Below are 14856 nucleotides of genomic sequence, written 5' to 3'. Positions count from 1 at the left end.
GAAGGATCACTTGAACCTGGGAGGTGTACGTTGCAGTGAGCCAAGATCGCATCACTGAACTCCAGCCTGGAGGGGTGGAGTGAGGTTCTTGTCCTTAAAAAAAAAAAAAAAAAAAAAACTTTTATCTAATGAAAGAAATCAGAAGGAGCAAAGAGTAGAAAGATGCACCATGATCATGAATGCAAATACTCCGCATTGTTAAAATATCAGTCTTTCCTAGCTTGATCTGTGATGCACTACAACCTTAAACAAAATTCCATGTACTTCTTTTGGGGCTACCGAAAAACTGATTCTGAAGTTTATGTATAGAGGCAAAAACCTACATGCAGAGGCAAAAGACCTAGAATAGCCAACACAGTATTGTAGGAGAATAATAAAATTGGATGATTCAGACACTACTCAGCTTCAAGATTAAATATAAAGCAACAGTAATCAAGAGAGTGTGATATTGGTAAAAGAACAGACAAATCAGTTGATGGAATGAATGCAGAGCCCAGAGGTAAGCCCATATTAATATACTGAATGAATCTTTGACAAAAGCTAAAGGCAATACAATGCATCCAAGAGAATCCTTTCAACAAATGATGCTAAAACAATCGGACATCCACATACAAAAGCATGAATCACAAACATTACATCCTCACAAAAACTAACACAAATGGATCACAGACCTAAATTTAAAATGCAACACTATGAAATTCCTAGAATGTAATTAGGAGAAAATCTAGATGACCCTGGATTTAGCAATTATAATTTAGATAAAATACCACCAGTTCATTTTCTGAAAGTAAAATATTGATGTCAAATTTACCAAAATTAAGCATTTTTGCTCTGTGAAAGACACTGTAAAGAAAATGAAAAGAAAGACACAGTATAGAAGACAATGCTTGCAAAAGATACATCTGATAAAGATTGTTATCCAAAATATAGAAATAATTTTCAAACAACAATAAAACAAACGACCTGACTAAAAAGTAAAAATAAAGAGTGAGCCAAAGACCTCAATCACCACCACACTTGAGGGCAGCAGGAATGAAATAACCACAGGTAAACCACTGCTTACTACTGTTGCCCACCTTTCTTTCACAGATCAGGCAGTGAACAAAGGATGATGGGGCAACAGGAGAAGAAAACTCTATGTCTTCAGATCTGTACACAGTCTGGACATTTAATATTTACATAGGAAGAAAATAGATTAAAGGCAAACTTATTTTGCTATTTGGCCTTGACCCTAATGGTCAGGCTGTGGTTATCCGTTTTCTCCTGTGGTGTGGGAAACTGAGTGAATATAAGCATCAATCACATGCATACATGTCCACATGTCCACATGTATTTCTGCATTTCTTTTCTTTTATTTGTTTATTTTTTGAGATGGAGTTTTGCTCTTGTTGCCCAGGCTGGAGTGCAATAGCATGACCTCAGATCACAGCAACCTCCACCTCCTGGGTTCAAGAGATTCTCCTACCTCAGCCTCCTGATGAGTAGCTAGGATTACAGGTATGTGAAACGACGCCTGGCTAATCTTTTGTATTTTTAGTAGAGACGGGGTTTCTCCATGTTTGTCAGGCTGGTTTCAAACTCCCAACCTCAGGTGATCTGCCCACCTCGGCCTCCCAAAGTACTGGGATTACAAGCATGAGCCACCACACCCAGCAATATTTCTGCATTTCAAAAAAAAAATATTTCTGCATTTCTCAACATTATCTTACAAGACATCTAACTTTAAATAGGGAAAAATATCAGTACTTTTATGGTGCTTAGCATTAGAAGGTAACTAGTAACCAACCTGTCATTAAATCTTGGCATTCCATCTGCACTGGGTGCATGTATTAGTTAGCTATGGCAGCATAACAAACCATCCAAAACTGATTAGCTCATAATTGAACTGCTCAGCCATTTAGGCTGGACTCCGTGGGGCCATTCTTCTGTTCACAGCTGAGCTCCTTCAGACATGTATCATGAGCTGCTCATTGACTAGGAAGGCAGCTGTGCTTCTAACTGTGAGTTTCTGCTTCTGGGGCTGTCAACAGGGGCAACTTGCTTCTCCTCCCCATGGTATCTTATCCTCCAGCTGGCTAATATGGGCTTGTTTCATGAAGATGGCAGCATTCTGAAAGAAAAACAGAAGCAGGCCCAGCATGGTGGCACATGCTTGTAATTCCAGAAATTTAGTAGGCCAAGGTGGTCGGATCACCTTAGGTCAGGAATTTGAGACCAGCCTGGCCAACATGGTGAAACCCTGTCTTTACTAAAAATACAAAAATTAGCTGGATGTGGTGGTACACGCCTGTAGTCCCAGCTACTTGGGAGGCTGAGTCAGTAGAATTCCTTGAACCTGGGTGATGGAAGTTGCAATGAGCCAAAATCACGCCACTACACTCCAGGCTTGGTGACAGAGAAAGACTGCTTCTCACAAAAAAAAAAAAGAAAAGAGAAAAGAAAAGAAGAACCGAAGTAGCCAAAACTATTTGAACCTAGGCCCCAAAATAAGACATTGTCATGTTCCAGGTTTCTACCGCCCTGAGCAAATAAGGCCAGCCAGATCAAGTGTATCGAAAATAGATTCTGAATCTTGATGGGAATGGCTGTAAAAGCACCTGACAATGGACATGAATACAGGAGGGATGAAAAATTGCTACCATATTTGTAATCAGTGTCTTTCTGATGTTGTTTGTCTCTTTTTTTGTTTGTTTGTTTGTTTTGAGAGGGAGTCTCACTGTTGCCAGGCTGCAGTGCAGTGGTGCCATTTTGGCTCACTGCAACCTCTGCCTCCTGGGTTCAAGCTATTCTTGTGCGTCAGCCTCTTGAGTAGCTGGGATTACAGGCCCACACCACCACACCCAGCTAATTTTTGTATTATTAGTAGAGACAGGGTTTCACCACATTGGCCAGGATGGTCTCGATCTCCTGACCTCATGATCCACTCACCTCGGCTTTCCAAAGTGCTGGGATTACAAGCGTGAGCCACCACACCCAGCTCATTCTGCTTTTCCTGCATATGTGGTCTATAGAACTCTTCCATATCAAGAAATTGTCTGAATACCCACAGCTACTACGTGGCTGGGCTGGGACTCAGGATCAACTCTGACTCCAAAGCCTATGTACCTCCATGGATCACACTACTCAGGTAGCTGTCCCAGACTCTTAAAATCCTGGAGAGTGACACTTCAAAAGTAGAAACCAGATTGCTTTTAGATTTGTGCCCTCATAGTACTGTTTATTGTTGGGAATAATCTCAAGAAATTACTGAAGCACATGGTGGTTCCCATCTGTAATCCTAACACTTTGCGAGGCTGAGATGGGAGAATCACTTAAGCTCAGGAGTTCAAGTGCAGCTGGGGCAACATAGTAAGATCCTGTCTCAATATAAAACAAATTTAAAAAATTAACAGGGCATGATGATACTCAGGCATCTAGGGTGGGAGGATTGTTTAAGCCTGGAAGGTGAAGGCTGCATTAAGCCATGATTGATTACACCACTGCAATCCAGCCTGGGTGACAGAGTGAGACTCTGTCTCAAACAAAACAAAACAAAAACAAAAAAGAAATTGCAAAAGCATTTTGAAAGAACATAGAATAACTTGGAAAAAATAGCTGACATAGCTGATATGGAATAATTTGGAAAACATAACTTATTTTTGATAATCAAAATCCAACAACACATAACTTATTTTTTATCATACAAAACATTTGAAAAGTTTTAAATGAAAAAAACTTCAGAGAAATTAAGTTTAACATAGTTTAATTGAGCAAAGAATAATTTGCAAATTAAGCAGCCTATGGGTCCCAAGTAGCCTCAGAGAGACTCCAGCCCAGCCATGTGGACAAAAAGATTTATGTACAGAAGAAGCAAAGTGACATACAGAAAATAGAAGTGAGGTACAGAAACAGCCAGATTTATTACAGCTTGGGATTTGCCTTACTGGAATATGGTTTGACCAGCTGATGTTCTTTTATTGGCAAAAACATAGTGGTTGGTACAAGAATAAGTTACAATCTATTTACATATTCAGTTAGGTTTTAGTTTACTGTGTACAGAAAATCCTATTAACAAAATTAAACATAAAAGGGGTCAGCCTTAGGCTATAATTAATTTAACAGTATCTCCCTTTTGGTTATCTCCTCAATTTCAAGAAATTAACCAAAACTTCAGGCGTTGATATTACTTTGTCACCATCAAAAATGTACTTGTTTAGTCTCAAATTCCACTGTAAAATAGCAGAACAGTGGGTTTTATAAAGTGAAAACAAGTACTTCAGGTTATTATTTTTTAAAATGATTACAGTAGAGGAGACCTCCTTGTATTGAAATCTGCTTTTTACCAAAGAAAAACAAGACCTAGCCAGTTTTAGAATCTACCTATTTCTTTAAATTTTCATTTTGACTATGTCACATTTAGCATGAATGACTGCATTTTGGTTTGGTTTGGTCTGTTTGGGCCTAGTGAACAAGCTCAGTCCAGAATGATAGCCTCCAATAATTTTGTTTAAAAAATGTCCCCCTTTTGATTAAGTTTTCACATAGCTCAGAGTGTCACCAAAACTCAAAGTCTTAGCGTCACTCTCAGTTTCCATTATTTTTGGTTTCCATTCTTATCAGGTCATTCATAGGTTATGGTGTCCTCATGATCAAATACATTTTCAAGTTTTCATCATTCCAGTTAAAGAGAGATCACTTGACATTCTAGAGATGACTGCATGCAAAGATTTATAACTTTTGAGAGAATAGAATGCAGTAGGGAGACTATATTTTGATTATCAGGAAAATAATATCAAGAGTAAGAAGTACAATTTTTTTTTTTTTTTTTGAGACGAAGTCTCACTCTTGTCACCCAGGCTAGAGTGCAATGGTGCGATCTCGGCTCACTGCAACCTCTGCCTCCTGAGTTCAAGTGATTCTCCTGCCTCAGCCTCCCAAGTAGCTGGGGTTACAGGCGTGTGTCACTACACCTGGCTAATTTTTGTATTATTAGTTGAGACAGGGTTTCACCATGCTGGCCAGGCTGGTCTCGAATTTCTGACCTCAGGTGATCCACCTGCCTCGGCTTCCCAAAGTGTGGGGATTACAGGCATGAGCCACCGCGCCCGACCGGAAGTATGCTTTTTAACCAAGGTCCCCATGAACCAACCAACTAAGATTAAATAGATCAAACAGTTAGCTAGTTAAATGGTCTACTCATTTCAACCAAGCAGTCCGTTCATTAATTTCCTACAACTGAATCTCTGTAATGCTTGATGTATTTCTCCATGTGCAACTACAAATACTACCAACTGCACAGATACTTCTGTTTATCAGTAGCAGGATGAGTCGCAGACAAAACTCCTCAGACACCATATTAAAGAAGGAAGAGGTTTTTTTATTCAGCCGGGAGGGTCGGCAGACTCATGTCTTAAGAGACGAGCTCCCCCAAAAAGAAATTCCTAGCCCTTTTAAGGGCTTACAACTCTAAGGGGTCTACATAAAAAAGTCATAATAGATCAAGTAAGCATGAGGAACGTGACTGGGGCCTACATACATCAGCTAACAGACAAAAAGTTTTACAGTTCTTTCTCATACAATATCTGGAGTTTACAGATAACACCAGTAGTTTTGGTCAGGGGTTAATATTATTATTATTTTAGCCACCAGAGTGAGGTGGTGGTGCCAAGGTCGTCTAGCTATTTATCTTACTTCTGTTTCTTTCCAACTTTTTGCTTTCTCCCTTTTCTCCTGTCTTATAAACTAGGGAAAAGGGGAGGTTGGGGAGAAACTGAGAAGGACAACAGGAGAAGTGGTAGCCTCATACCATATATCCAGTAAGTAAACTAGATAAATTATTTTATTTAGCACAACTTTAATTAAAAAAATTAAAATCTATTGTGTAACCATAGCCTTTATGGTAGAATCTGCTATAGAGCCTATTATGGAAGATACATTTCTAATCATTGCCTTATTTACTCTAAGCCTTTGAAAAAAAGACCTAACAAATGATGATCACTCAGAAGAATAATGGCCTCCTGGCAATACTCTTTATGCTATTCTGAATAAGTTTATCTTTAACTTAATATTGCTCCAAGAGCAGTTGATCAATATTCTTTTCTGATATTATGAGGCAACAAATTTCCCATTAAAATTTCTCACCCACAGTGGCCCTTAATCTTTTACCTATTAAGACATAAGTTTTTTTAAATTTTGGCTGTAAAATTATTTACATATATAAGTATACCCCATGAGAGCACACAAGAGATCCCTTTTTTATTTCTGTTGTGTGTAGAGCCATAAAAAAAGAAACTGTGAACTAAGAGTGTCATGATATCAGAGAGGTCTTCATTTTTTATCTTGCAGAAAAAACTGTCTACTTCAAGGTTGTCATCTTCTTTTGAGGAGAAACTTCTCTGGTTAGCTTTACCTCAAGATCTCCAATTAATATCTCCAATATGATTACAAGAGTTTAGAGGGCCCCCTTTGAGTTGTAACGTTATGAACTCAAGGTTTAAAGTCCCAAAGTCTTGCTACATTGTAGATGGCAATCAGATTCAATCTCTTTTTTCTAAATTATAAAAGGTTTTCCTTTTCCCAGTGAGTAGACTATTAAAAGCTTTTCTGGACAGATGCAGTGGCTCATGCTTGTAATTGCAGCATTTTGGGAGGCCAAGGGAGGTGGATCACTTGAGGCCAGGAGTATGAGACCAGCCCAGCCTAAAAACAGAAAAATTAGTGGAGTGTGGTGATGCACACCTGTAATCCCAGCTACTCAGGAGGCTGAGGCATGAGAATCACTTGAACCCAGGAGGCAGAGGTTGCAGTTAGCTGAGATCACACCACTGAACCCTGGGTGACAGAGTGAGACTGTCAAAAACAAAACAAAACAAAACAAGCTTTCTTTACCTTGTGAAAATATGCTTTGCCAGAATGCATTAGAGCCTTGCCACATTTAGTAATATTAGACTTCAGTAGCAGATGATACATGACGTTCTATTATTAGGTGCATAGGTCTTCCAATGACTCTTTATAACAGTCAACACATTTTTTCCACTCTAAGTGGATCTGAGTGTCATCAACTGCAATTACTAAAAAAAATCTAGTGAATTTAGTTAGCTTTGCTCAGTACTATTGTATCTGTAATATCTTATTTAACAGTTTTACAACTTTTCTAGTGAAATAAATATCTTTGTAATTGGAGACCTTTTCAGCAAGTCTTCATGAGGGAAAAAAAAAAGGCTTAGGATCCTTTTAGCTACCACTATAACAACAACATTCTTGCATCAGAAAGCTTTTTTATACTACCAGAAAACATGCATTAAAAATGACAATTGCCAGGTGTGCAATTTTCTGTCTGGTGCTCACATCTGTAATCCCAGTACTTTGGGAGGCTGAGGCGTGAGGATCATCTGAGGGCAGGAGTTCAAGATCAGACTGACTAACATGGTAAAACCCCGTCTCTACTAAAAACACAAAAATTATCTGGGAGTAGTGGTGGATGCCTGTAATCCTAGCTACTTGGGAGGCTGTGGCAGGAGAATTGCTTGAATTCAGAAGGCAGAGGTTGCGGTGAGCAAAGATCACGCCATTGCACTCCAGCCTGGGCAACAAAAGTGAAACTAAGTCAAAAAAAAAAAAAAAAAAGCCGGACGAGGTGGCTCATGCCTATAATCCCAGCACTTTGGGAGGCCAAGACGGGCAGATCACGAGGTCAGGAGTTCAAGACCAGCCTAGCCAATATGGTGAAACCCTGTCTCTACTAAAAACACAAAAATTAGCTGGGCATGGTGGTGTGTACCTCTAGTCCCAGCTACTAGGGAGACTGAGGCAGAAGATTCGCTTGAACCTGGGAGGCCAAGGTTTTAGTAAGCTGAGATCATGCCACAGCACTCCAGCCTGGGTGACAGAGTGAGACTCTGTCTCAAAAAAAAAATTGCAATTTCTGTATAAATGTTGAAATCACACATGACGTAGCAGAAACATACATAAACTTTTGATTGTCTTCTAAGAATTATAAGTTTGACAAAAGAAATTGGTCTTAACCTAGTGTAGTAATTTAGAAGTCACCACACACACACACACACACATACACACACAAACACACATTCAATTTATATTTAATGTAGATTATCTTTTCTGTGATGAGTAGTGAAATGCATGGCTTTTAATAATGGAAACTTCAAGAACTCAGGAATAGGGGCCGAACGCAGTGGCTCATGCCTGTAATCCCAACACTTTGGGAGGCTGAAGGGGGTGGGTCACAAGGTCAGGAGTTTGAGACCAGCCTGGCCAACATGGTGAAACCCAGTTTCTACTAAAATTACAAAAAATAGTTGGGCGTGGGGGTGACCACCTGTCATCCCAGCTACTTGGGAGGCTGAGGCAGGGGAATCACTTGAACCTGGGAAGTGGAGGTTGCAGCGAGTCAAGATCATTCCATTGTACTTCAGCCTGGGTGACAAGAGTGAAACTCCATCTCAAAAAATAATAATATTAATAATTAATTAATTTTTAAAAAAAGAACTCAGGAAATATCAAGTGGCTGCCTATGTTCTCCATGAGTCCACACTGAACATTAAGTTTACATCTTCTTAAACACTAGGTTACTTTCCCAATTTCGGTGCACAGCACTGATACCTGAGAAGTTATCATAGATAATTTGACTTGGACCACAGAGTTTATTTACAAAGTATATCTAAAACATTTCCATACTGGCTGATATAACTTTAAAAATGTGGCAGAGTATTTTTGTAATAGTCAATTTTTCTCTTGTGTAGGCTTACAGGTGTTTTTGTTTGTTTGTTTTTGTTTTCATTTTGTTTTGTTTTGTTTTGTTTTGTTTTGAGATGGAGTTTCTCTCTTACTGCCTGGGCTGGAAATGACACAATTTTGGCTCACTGCAACCTCTTCCTCCCAGGTTCAAGTGATTCTCCTGCCTCAGCCTCTCAAGTAGCTGAGATTACAGACACGTGCCACCACATCCTGCTAATTTTGAATTTTTAATACATACGGGGTTTCTCCATGTTGGTCAGGCTGGTCTCGAACTCCTGACTTCAAGGGATCTATCTGCCTCAGCCTCCCAAAGTGCTGGGGTTATAGGCATGAGCCACCATACCCCGTCCTGGGCTCAAAGTTTTTTAAGAGTCTTTCTCTTCATTCAAATTCTCACATCCTTAGCCAGTCCAAATAATATGATCCTAAAATTATCAGAAGCCTGTACTTAACTTGTGTGGACCCTTTCCATCTTCTCATAAACCTCTTTAAGGACACAGTCCTCTAGGATGTTATGTGCTTTTGAAGTTTTTAGAAACTACATGAGAATTAAACCATTAACTGTGAAAATGACTTAAAATGGTTATGAAGAAACAAATGAAAAAAATGATTATACCTGTAGTCTATAAAATTTATCATAAAAACCATAATTATTACTAGTAGCATATACTCAGGTACAGTAGATTTTTAGAGATTTCATATAATTTTGAAATGAATATCATAACATTTATTAAAATATAACTTGATAAAGGTCAAACATTTTTAATTTGACAATGCTTTCCATGTAATTTAACATATCAAAGAATTCTGTTTATCCCTCTTTTAAATGCTGCATTGGACCTATGTAGCACTCAAATGTTAGGGGTCAAATACACACAGCTTTTAAGCTGAATTTTAATTTTGGCAAGCCTGCGAAATATGTCAAAGGGTTAAAATACTTGAACAAAATGGGATCACAGTCCACTATTAAATAAGAATCATTCATTTAGCCAAAGCAATAATTAAAAGATTTATTTATTATGTGTATTTATTTATTTATTTATGTATTTATTTATTTATTTATTGAGATACAGTCTCACTCTGCCACCCAGGTTGGAGTGCAGCGGTGTGATCTTGGCTCACTGCAACCTCTGCCTCCTGAGTGCAAGCAACTCTCCTGCCTCAGCCTCCCAAGTAGCTGAGATTACAGGTAGCCATCACCTTGCCTGGCTAATTTTTGTATTTTAGTAGAGATGGGCTTTTGGCATATTGGCCAGACTGGTCTCAAACTCCTGACCTCAGGTGATCCGCCTGCCTCAGCCTCCCGAAGTACTGAGATTATAGGCATGAGTCACGGTGCCTGGCCTATTAGAAGACTTATAAAAACAAAACCTTTTACTGTTTGATGCAGTAAATTCAGTTTTCCAATCAAATGACCCAAGAAAGACAGCATGAGAAAAACCCTATCTCTCTCTCTTTTTAAATTAATTCAAAAGGTGAATAAAAATTGGTTATTGTGTTATAGTAATAATACACAAAATTTTTGTTTAAGAGAAAATCAACTTATACTTTTGTATTAGTGTGTTATCAATACTAAAGCTAATTTTGACCAGGCACAGTGGCTCACGCCTGTAATCCCAACACTTTGGGAGGTCAAGGCAGGCAGATCACCTGAGGTAAGGAGTTCGAGACCAGCCTGGCTAGCATGTGAAACCCCGTCCCTACTAAATTACAAAAATTAGCCCAGTGTGGTGGCAGACACCTGTAGTCCCAGCTACTTGGGAGGCTCAAGCAGAACAATCGCTTGAACCCAGGAAGTGGAGTTTGCAATGGGCCAAGATTGCGCCACTGCACTCCAACCTGGGTGACACAGCAAGACTCCATCTCAAAAAATAAAAATAAAAATTTTAAAACTTAAAAAAAATTAAAAGCTAATTTTCACAAAACTTTATAAATAAATCCATCAAATATATCATTTTTACCACTCTAGATTTCCATACATAGTTTATAATCTCTTTTGATTACTTTTTTTTTTTGATATGGAGTTTCACTTTTATTGCCCAGGCTGGAATGCAATGGCCCAATCTAGGCTCACTGCAACCTCCGCCTCCCGGGTTCAAGATATTCTCCTGCCTCAGCCTCCTGAGTAGCTGGGATTACAGGCAAGTGCTACCATGTCCAGCTAATTTTGTATTTTTAGTAGAGATGGGGTTTCTCCGTGTTGGTCAGGCTGGTCTCCAACTCCTGATCTCAGGTGATCCACATGCCTCAGCCTCCCAAAATGCTGGGATTACAGGCATGAGCCATCACACCCAACCTTTTTAAAATTACTTTTAAAAGTTTCTGTATTTTATTTTATTTATTTTATTTATTTATTTATTTATTTATTGTTATACTTTAGGTTTTAGGGTACATGTGCGCAATGTGCAGGTTAGTTACATATGTATACATGTGCCATGCTGGTGCGCTGCACCCACTAACTCGTCATCTAGCATGAGGTATATCTCCCAATGCTATCCCTCCCCCCTCCCCCCAACCCACAACAGTCACCAGAGTGTGATGTTCCCCTTCCTGTGTCCATGTGTTCTCATTGTTCAATTCCCACCTATGAGTGAGAATATGCAGTGTTTGGTTTTTTGTTCTTGGGATGGTTTACCGAGAATGATGATTTCCAATTTCATCCATGTCCCTACAAAGGAAATGAGCTCATCGTTTTTTATGGCTGCATAGTATTCCATGGTGTATATGTGCCACATTTTCTTAATCCAGTCTATCATTGTTGGACATTTGGGTTGGTTTCAAGTCTTTGCTATTGTGAATAATGCCGCAATAAACATACGTGTGCATGTGTCTTTATAGCAGCATGATTTATATTCCTTTGGGTATATACCCAGTAATGGGATGGCTGGGTCAAATGGTATTTCTAGTTCTAGATCCCTGAGGAATCGCCACACTGACTTCCACAATGGTTGAACTAGTTTACAGTCCCACCACCAGTGTAAAAGTGTTCCTATTTCTCCACATCCTCTCCAGCACCTGTTGTTTCCTGACATTTTAATGATCACCATTCTAACTGGTGTGAGATGGTATCTCATTGTGGTTTTGATTTGCATTTCTCTGATGGCCAGTGATGGTGAGCATTTTTTCATGTGTCTTTTGGCTGCATAAATGTCTTCTTTTGGGAAGTGTCTGTTCATGTCCTTTGCCCACTTTTTGATGGGGTTGTTTGTTTTTTTCTTGTAAATTTGTTGGAGTTCATTGTAGATTCTAGATATTAGCCCTTTGTCAGATGAGTAGGTTGCGAAAATTTTCTCCCATTTTGTAGGTTGCCTGTTCACTCTGATGGTAGTTTCTATTGCTGTGCAGAAGCTCTTTAGTTTAATTAGACCCCATTTGTCAATTTTGGCTTTTGTTGCCATTGCTTTTGGTGTTTTAGACATGAAGTCCTTGCCCATGCCTATGTCCTGAATGGTAATGCCTAGGTTTTCTTCTAGGGTTTTTATGGTTTTAGTTCTAATGTTTAAGTCTTTAGTCCATCTTGAATTGATTTTTCTATAAGGTGTAAGGAAGGGATCCAGTTTCAGCTTTCTACATATGGCTAGCCAGTTTTCCCAGCACCATTTATTAAATAGGGAATCCTTTCCCCATTACTTGTTTTTGTCGGGTTTGTCAAAGATCAGATAGTTGTAGATATGTGGTGTTATTTCTGAGAGCTCTGTTCTGTTCCATTGATCTATATCTCTGTTTTTGTACCAGTACCATGCTCTTTTGGTTACTGTAGCATTGTAGTATAGTTTGAAGTCAGGTAGTGTGATGCCTCCAGCTTTGTTCTTTTGGCTTACAATTGACTTGGCAATGCAGGCTGTTTTTTGGTTCCATATGAACTTTAAAGTAGTTTTTTCCAATTCTGTGAAGAAAGTCATTGGTAGCTTGATGGGGATGGCATTGAATCTGTAAATTACCTTGGGAAGGATGGCCATTTTCACGATATTGATTCTTCCTACCCATGAGCATGGAATGTTCTTCCATTTGTGTGTATCCTCTTTTATTTCATTGAGCAGTGGTTTGTAGTTCTCCTTGAAGAGGTCCTTCATGTCCCTTGTAAGTTGGATTCCTAGGTATTTTATTCTCTTTGAAGCAATTGTGAATGGGAGTTCACTCATGATTTGGCTCTCTGTTTGCCTGTTGTTGGTGTATAAGAATGCTTGTGATTTTTGCACATTGATTTTGTATCCTGAGACTTTGCTGAAGTTGCTTATCAGCTTAAGGAGATTTTGGGCTGAGACAATGGGGTTTTCTAGATATACCATTATGTCGTCTGCAAACAGGGACAATTTGACTTCCTCTTTTCCTAATTGAATGCCCATTATTTCCTTCTCCTCTCTCAATGCCCTGGCCAGAACTTCCAACACTATGTTGAATAGGAGTGGTGAGAGAGGGCATCCCTGTCTTGTGCCAGTTTTCAAAGGGAATGCTTCCAGTTTTTGCCCATTCAGTATGATATTGGCTGTGGGTTTGTCATAGATAGCTCTTATTATTTTGAGATATGTCCCATCAATACCTAATTTATTGAGAGCTTTTAGCATGAAGGGTTGTTGAATTTTGTCAAAGGCCTTTTCTGCATCTATTGAGATAATCATGTGGTTTGTGTCTTTGGTTCTGTTTATATGCTGGATTACATTTATTGATTTGCGTATATTGAACCAGCCTTGCATCCGAGGGATGAAGCCCACTTGATCATGGTGGATAAACTTTTTGATGTGCTGCTGGATTTGGTTTGCCAGTATTTTATTGAGGATTTTTGCATCGATGTTCATCAAGGATATTGGTCTAAAATTCTCTTTTTTGGTTGTGTCTCTGCCAGGCTTTGGTATCAGGATGATGCTGGCCTCATAAAATGAGTTAGGGAGGATTCCCTCTTTTTCTATTGATTGGAATAGTTTCAGAAGGAATGGTACCAGCCCGTCTTTCTACCTCTGGTAGAATTTGGTGGTGAATCCATCTGGTCCTGAACTTTTTTTGGTTGGTAAGCTATTGATTATTGCTTCAATTTCAGAGCCTGTTATTGGTCTATTCAGAGATTCAGCTTCTTCCTGGTTTAGTCTTGGGAGGATGTATGTGTTGACGAATTTATCCATTTCTTCTAGATTTTCTAGTTTATTTGCATAAAGATGTTATAGTCTTGCTAGTGGTTTATCAATTTTGTTGATCTTTTCAAAAAAGGAGCTCCTAGATTCATTGATTTTTTGAAGGGATTTCTGTGTCTCTATTTCCTTCAGTTCTGCTCTGATCTTAGTTATTTCTTGCCTTCTGCTAGCTTTTGAATGTGTTTGCTCTTACTTTTCTAGTTCTTTTAATTGTGATGTTGAGATGTCAATTTTAGATCTTTCCTGCTTTCTCTTGTGGGCATTTAGTGCTATAAATTTCCCTGTACACACTGCTTTGAATGTGTCCCAGAGATTCTGGTATGTTGTCTTTGTTCTCATTGGTTTCAAAGAACATCTTTATTTCTGCCTTCATTTCATTATTTACCCAGTAGTCATTCAGGAGCAGGTTGTTCTGTTTCCATGTAGTTGAGCACTTTTGAGTGAGATTCTTAATCCTGAGTTTTAGCTTGATTGCACTTTGATCTGAGAGATGGTTTGCTATAATTTCTGTTCTTTTACATTTGCTGAGGAGAGCTTTACTTCCAACTATGTGGCCAATTTTGGAATAGGTGTGGTGTGGTGCTGAAAAAAATGTATATTCTGTTGATTTTGGGTAGAGAGTTCTGTAGATGTCTATTAGTTCCGCTTGGTGCAGAGCTGAGTTCAATTCCTGGGTATCTTTGTTGACTTTCTGTCTCGTTGATCTGTCTAATGTTGACAGTGGGGTGTTAAAGTCTCCCATTATTAATGTGTGGGAGTCTAAGTCTCTTTGTAGGTCACTCAGGACTTGCTTTATGAATCTGGGTGCTCCTGTATTGGGTGCATATATATTTAGGAAAGTTCTTCTTGTTGAATTGATCCCTTTACCATTATATAATGGCTTTCTTTGTCTCTTTTGATCTTCATTGGTTTAAAGTCTGTTTTATCAGATACTAGGATTGCAACCCCGGCCTTTTTTTTGCTTTCCATTTGCTTGGTAGATCTTCCTCCATCCTTT

Source organism: Pongo pygmaeus, chromosome 20, assembly GCF_028885625.2.
Source record: "Pongo pygmaeus isolate AG05252 chromosome 20, NHGRI_mPonPyg2-v2.0_pri, whole genome shotgun sequence".
NCBI classification, from domain to species: domain Eukaryota; kingdom Metazoa; phylum Chordata; class Mammalia; order Primates; family Hominidae; genus Pongo; species Pongo pygmaeus.
This window is presented reverse-complemented; position numbering follows the sequence as displayed.